The sequence below is a fragment of the Oncorhynchus gorbuscha genome, linkage group LG26 (assembly GCF_021184085.1).
Source record: "Oncorhynchus gorbuscha isolate QuinsamMale2020 ecotype Even-year linkage group LG26, OgorEven_v1.0, whole genome shotgun sequence".
Taxonomy (NCBI): domain Eukaryota; kingdom Metazoa; phylum Chordata; class Actinopteri; order Salmoniformes; family Salmonidae; genus Oncorhynchus; species Oncorhynchus gorbuscha.
The window spans coordinates 15,934,500-15,941,708 of NC_060198.1; the positions used below are offsets into that span (position 1 = coordinate 15,934,500).

Below are 7,209 nucleotides of genomic sequence, written 5' to 3' on the forward strand. Positions count from 1 at the left end.
TACGCTCTATAGCGCCTTTACATTTTTTATATTTGTATTTATTTAACCTTTATTTAAACTTTTAACTAAGTCAGTTAAGAACAAATTCTTATTTACAATAACGGCCTACACCGGCCAAACCCGGACGCTGCTGGGCCAATTGTGCGCCACCCTATGGGACTCCCAATCATGGCCAGTTGTGATGCAGCCTGGATTCAAACCAGGGTGTCTGTAGAGACGCCTCAAGCACTGAGATGCAGTGCCTTAGACCGCTGCGTCACTCGGGAGCCCGATTGAAGATCCCTGGGGTTGAGACTGACACGAGGAAAAACACACATGTACTGTATTTGAACCGAGTTAATAACACCCACCTATAATAATGAATCAATTAAAATACTGTGTCTTACATTGCAAGATGGCTGAGTAGGTTAGACCATGGTGCTGGCAACACCAGGATGTTATTGAAAAAAATGGATCACTGTCAGTGTTGACATTTACATTTTTCATACTGGTCCCCCGTGGGAATCAAACCCACAACCCTGGCGTTGCAAGCGCCATGCTCTACCAACTGAGCCACACAGGACTACAGTTGGGTAAGCTACGTTGTTTACATGAACGCATGTCCTAATGACCACGTCAACCAATATCTTGTTCTTTACATTTCCTCTTGTGCTCTTCTAGTTGAGGGGAAAAGGGAGGCAGCGCAGTAGGTCTGGTGGTGACAGCAAAAGATCATTGATCTCTCCATCATTATCCATCACGATCCATCACTTACATCTGTCCAAAAACGTCTCACTCTCAGGCTGTCCATTAAACATGATGGTGAAGGAGGAGGACATCAGTGGAACAACCACTTTACAATAGTGCATCTAAATATTTTGTGTCCCAAATGGCACCCTATTCCCTGTGTAAGTGCTCTACTTTTGACCAGGGCCCATATGGGTCTGTTTGAAGTCTGTTTGACAGCCCTAAGGGGCAGTATGATTGCACGTCTACTTATATTAACTATATCATTATTAATATACACCTACTGTATAATAATATGTATTGTAAGTCGCTCTGGATAAGAGTGTCTGCTAAATGACTTAAATGTAATGTAAATCTGTATGATAGCGAGCAAATTAATCTTGCTAACTAATGTTAGCCTGCCTAGCTGGAACTTCTGTTTTATTTCTACAATTTCCAAAAGGTAACCCAACAGAAACATCATTATTTTTATGAGTTGTTTTTGTGCCGTCATGTGCATTAGTAGCACAATTTCTAAACGTATTACATTCATTTTTACTTACACTTGTATGTTGACTTCTCCATTGATGTTGTTTTTAAGGTTTGGTTGACTTCTCTTAGCGGATGTACAATCGTTGCGAGTTGAATTATGGGGAGTTTCAGGCCCCGGATTGAACATAATTGTACATTTGCAAACTCGACTAAAAACGAGGGCTGAGGGGCTTACGTTGCAAACTTCCTTTGCTTGGCTAATCATTTGGACCGCCCTCCAAGATGTGCATAAGGCGAGGGTAAGTGGACGAGGGTGTGTCTTTTATGAGTTTGAACTGCAGCCCTTTTGTGGGCTAGGTTAGGAATGCTGTGTTGCATGTGTAGCATTATATTTGTCATGGAGTCATTACGTCATCTACCTAGGTTATATAGGTATGCACGTCAGCTTTGAAATTGGTTTTGCACATCAGCGTTAAACTAGACATCGGGCCGATGCCAATGTTGGCATTTTAGCTAATATCGGCCGATTCCGATATGCTTACCGATATATGGTGCATTCCTAGTTGTAATGCAAAATGCATAGCGCATTGAATTAAAAAAGGTATTGTCGGATATTATTCATCCTAATAAAACAGGTTTTTTACATGGATGATAAAGTGGAGATTATATACGACAAGTACTGAAAACAAGTACTGAAAACAATAGAATGCTATGAAAGATCTGGGAAACCAGGTCTGGTATTTATAGCTTACTTTGAAATGGCTTTAGATAAAGTACGACTGGAATTTATATATAAATACCTGGAATATTTCAATTTTGGAGAATCTCTTATAAAATAGGTTAAAGTTATTTTACAATAACCCTAACTGTAAAATAGTAAATAATGGTTACTTCTCAGAAAGAGTTCAACTATCAAGAGGACAAAAACAAGGTTATCCACTGGTCATCAAAATGTTAGCTATTAAAATCAGATCCAACAATAATATCAAGGTGTTCAAATCAAAAGGTTCAAAACAAAAGGTGTCATTGTACGCTGATGATTGTTTTCTTTTGAATCCACAACTTGGATCCTTCCACAGGTTTATATAGGAGCAAAAAAATATTCAATTTTATTTGGAACAGCAAAGCAGGCAAAATTAAATGGACCAATTTATATAATGTATATGAATTTGGAGGGCGGAAATGATTAAATATTAAAGCATTATACCTCTCACTAAAGTCGTCAGTCATAGAAAAGTTATACTTAAATCCGAACTATGAATGTCTCACCCCATGTTCAAGAATGGCTTTTTCCCTTTATTCAGATTACAACCTCTCACATTTGGTTATTTGAAAATTAAATCCTCTCCAAAATATCGCTATTTTTAAAACAAGCCATAGAAGTTGGTTGTAATTTCAGTTTAATCAACCAATGTCAATGGAATATTTGTGAGTAAACTTTGTTGAAACACTCGTGGAGCTTTAACTTAAAGGGCCATAATGAATATGTACAATGAGTATTTACATGTGTTGGAAATCAATCAAATGTGCACATTACTGCTGTTGTCACTGAGGTTTAAGGCAAATTCCACTATAATCATATGCTGTGTGTGAAATATGTTGATTGATGGCTACGGTGGCAGCGACACTTCACCCAAAATGCTAAGTGACAGCTGGTTAATGTACAACCCTTCAATATAAGCTCTATTTTTCTTCTCTCTAATATAAGTTGAAACAGGTTGATCACCTGCTTCAACTCCCACTGAACCCCCAACAGATCAGGCTAAATTCAATTCGCCCGGACGCATTTGGTTCAAAGCTTTCTGTGTGTGGTCCTGTAATCTGTAATGTATGGTGATGGAGGAGATTAAATGGGTAATGTGATTTCCGAAAGGACACCGACAGACACAAACAGAGCTGAGGACTGTCCTGTACATCACCACTGCAGAGTTGAAACAGGTCCAAGGCGATTTGGAACCTCTTCAGTTGAACCAATATGTGGGAGAAAGAACATGTCACGACTTCTCACGACGCAAGTGATGTAATATCCCCACAGAAAGAAACAATCTTAACTTAACCGTGGTCTAGACTAGTGATCTGTCTGTTGCAGACATTACAGCAAGCTCCAATATCAGGCTAAAGAATCCTTGAAGACCTGAGGTGTACTGGAGTCTGTTTGCATTCTACTGAATTATGGCATAAAGTGTATGCAGGTTTACGTACATTGTGTGTATTAACAATTGGAAAGTTTTGAAGAATTGTAGTAATGACTCTCTTCTTTACCCATTTGAGGAATCACAGAAAGCAGGAACAGTCTAGTGTGTCTGCAGGGTGAGCCCACTTTTTTTTAGCACACAAAAAAACGGTATATTTAAACCCTGGTATAGGGGAGTTTGTTGAAATGTATGACCCCAGCCGGACTATACACTTTAGCATCCATCCTATAGAAGAATATTCATGTCCAATGGAGGATAAGTACACAAATTGTTGATAACACTGACTGTTATTCTAGGTGGCAGGTACTATTTGTCACTACTGTGACGTACAGTTGAATTCAGAAGTTTACATACACGTAGGTTGGAGTCATGAAAACGCGTTTTTCAACCACTCCACAAATTTCTTGTTAACAAACTATAGTTTTGGCAAGTCGGTTAGGACATCTACTTTGTGAATGACACAAGTAATTTCTCCAACAATTGTTTACAGACAGATTATTTCACTTATACAGTGGGGCAAAAAAGTATTTAGTCAGCCACCAATTGTGCAAGTTCTCCCACGTAAAAAGATGAGAGAGGCCTGTAATTTTCATCATAGATACACTTCAACTATGACAGACAAAATGAGAAAATGAATGAATTTATTTGCAAAATATGGTGGAAAATAAATATTTGGTCACCTACAAACAAGCAAGATTTCTGGCTCTCACAGACCTGTAACTTCTTCTTTAAGAGGCTCCTCTGTCCTCCACTCGTTACCTGTATTAATGGCACCTGTTTGAACTTGTTATCAGTATAAAAGACACCTGTCCACAACCTCAAACAGTCACACTCCAAACTCCACTATGGCCAAGACCAAAGAGCTGTCAAAGGACACCAGAAACAAAATTGTAGACCTGCACCCGGCTGGGAAGACTGAATGCAATAGGTAAGCAGCTTGGTTTGAAGAAATCAACTGTGGGAGCAATTATTAGGAAATGGAAGACATACAAGACCACTGATAATCTCCCTCGATCTGGGGCTCCATGCAAGATCTCACTCCGTGGGGTCAAAATGATCACAAGAATGGTGAGCAAAAATCCCAGAACCACAAGGGGGGACCTAGTGAATGACCTGCAGAGAGCTGGGACCAAAGTAACAAAGCCTACCATCAGTAACACACTACGCCGCCAGGGACTCAAATCCTGCAGTGCCAGACATGTCCCCCTGCTTAAGCCAGTACATGTCCAGGCCCGTCTGAAGTTTGCTTGAGAGCCTTTGGATGACCCAGAAGAAGATTGGGAGAATGTCATGTGGTCAGATGAAACCAAAATATAACTTTTTGGTAAAAACTCAACTCGTCGTGTTTGGAGGACAAAGAATGCTGAGTTGCATCCAAAGAACACCATACTTACTGTGAAGCATGGGGGTGGAAACATCATGCGTTTGGGGCTGTTTTTTTGCAAAGAACCAGGACGACTGATCTGTGTAAAGGAAAGAATGAATGGGGCCATGTATCGTGAGATTTTGAGTGAAAATCTCCTTCCATCAGCAAGGGCATTGAAGATTAAACGTGGCTGGGTCTTTCAGCATGACAATGATCCCAAACACACCACCCGGGCAACGAAGGAGTGGCTTCGTAAGAAGTATTTCAAGGTCCTGGAGTGGCCTAGCCAGTCTCCAGATCTCAACCCCATAGAAAATCTTTGGTGTTGCCCAGCAACAGCCCCAAAACATCACTGCTCTAGAGGAGATCTGCATTGAGGAATGGGCCAAAATACCAGCAGCAGTATGTGAAAACCTTGTGAAGACTTACAGAAAACGATTGACCTCTGTCATTGCCAACAAAGGGTAGATAACAAAGTATTGAGATAAACTTTTGTTACTGACCAAATACTTATTTTCCGCCATAATTTGCAAATAAATTCATGAAAAATCCTACAATGTGATTTTCTGGATTTTGTTTCCTCATTTTGTCTGTCATAGTTGAAGTGTACCTGTGATGAAAATTACAGGCCTCTCTCATCTTTTTAAGTGGGAGAACATGGACAATTGTTGGCTGACTAAATACTTTTATGCCCCACTGTAATTCACTGTATCACAATTCCAGTGGTTCAGGAGTTTACATACACTATGTTGACTGTGCCTTTAAACAGCGTGGAAAATTCCATAAAATTATGTCATGGCTTTAGAAGCTTCTGATAGGCATATTGACATCTTTTGAGTCAATTGGAGGTGTACCTGTGGATGAATTTCAAGACCTACCTTCAAACTTAGTGCCTCTTTGCTTGACATCATGGGAAAATCAAAAGAATTCAGTCAAGACCTCAGAAAAAATTGTAGACTGGTTCATCCTCGGGAGCAAATTTCCAAACACCATGTTCCTCTGTAAAAACAATAGTAGGCAAGTATAAACACCACGGGAACACGCAGCCATCTCACCGCTCAGGAAGGAGACATGTTCTGTCTCCTAGAGATGAACGTACCTTGATGCGAAAAGTGCAAATCAATCCCAGAACAACATCAAAGGACCTTGTGAAGATGCTGGAGGAAACAAGTTCAAAAGTATCTAAATGCACAGTAAAACGAGTCCTATATCGACATAACCTGAAAGACGCTCAGCAAGGGAGAAGCCCCTGCTCTTAACCTCCATAAAAAGCCAGACTAAGGTTTGCAAATGCACATGGGGACAAAGATCGTACTTTTTGGAGAAATGTCCTCTGGTCTGATAAAACAAAAATAGAACTGTTTGGCCATAATGACCATTGTTATGTTTGGAGGGAAAAGGGGGAGGCTTGCAACCTGAAGAACACCATCCCAACCTTGAAGCACGGGGGTGGCAGCATCATGTTGTGGGGGTGCTTTGCTGCAGGAGGGACTGGTGCACTTCACAAAATAGATGGCAACATGAGGAAGGAACATTATGTGGCTATACTGAGGCAACATCTGTTAAAGCTTGGTTGCAAATGGGTCTTCCAAATGGACCCCAAGCAGGTGGCTGTATCGACTCTGATAATGTATCCCAAGTGAGCCATGTTTCACGGGTATCGACTCTGATAATGTATCCCAAGTGAGCCATGTTTCCGTGAAACAGAGATTAGTAAACTCGTGAGCGATGTGCCCATCTTCGGAGCCTGATCGGAAGACCGCTCCGTCTGCCCCTTCTGCAGCGACGTTGTTTTGGGTCGCCTACTGGGATCCGAACCATTGTCCTGGGAGGTGGTCCAAACAGAGGATCCGCTTCCGGAAAGTCGTATTCCTGGTCGTAATGTTGGTAAGTTGACGATGCTCTTATATCCAATAGTTTTTCCCGGCTGTATGTAATAAGATTTCCTGGGGTAACAGTGTAAGAAATAATACATTTAGTTTCCTAAGAACGCGAAGCGAGGTGACCATCTCTGTCGGCGCCATGTTGAAATCAACATGGAAAAACAGGAAAAGCACTTATAGTGCTCATAGTCCGCACTTGTCTTACATGACTATGATCATGACTCTCAGTTCCATTTCATTACACATAAGAGTCATTGGACGGGGGAGTATGTATGGGGGAGTTTTGTTAACAGGCATCACTTGCAGTAAGGTTTTGGAAACATAAGGACCGTATCTTTCATATCTATGAGAAAATAACATCTAAAAACAAAAGGATACATTGCTACACACCTTTATAGGGTTAGACTTATTAATCCCACATGCCATACTGTATATCCATGTTACAGCATGTGATTACGGAAGACAGACGGCAGACAGAGGTACCACCTGTACTAATTAGCTATCTAGTATGCGCCAAACAACTATGTGTAAAGGATGAAGGTTGCCAGAAATGTGAGGTCATTGAAAA

At 40.8% G+C, this 7,209-nt stretch overlaps 1 non-coding gene across 1 annotated transcript; it reads right to left on the reverse strand.

Moving 5' to 3' along the window:
• Nucleotides 1-489: 489 nt before the first annotated feature.
• trnaa-ugc lies at nt 490-563 on the reverse strand. The gene has a single exon. It is a non-coding gene; the product is annotated as a tRNA-Ala (tRNA).
• Nucleotides 564-7,209: the final 6,646 nt, after the last annotated feature.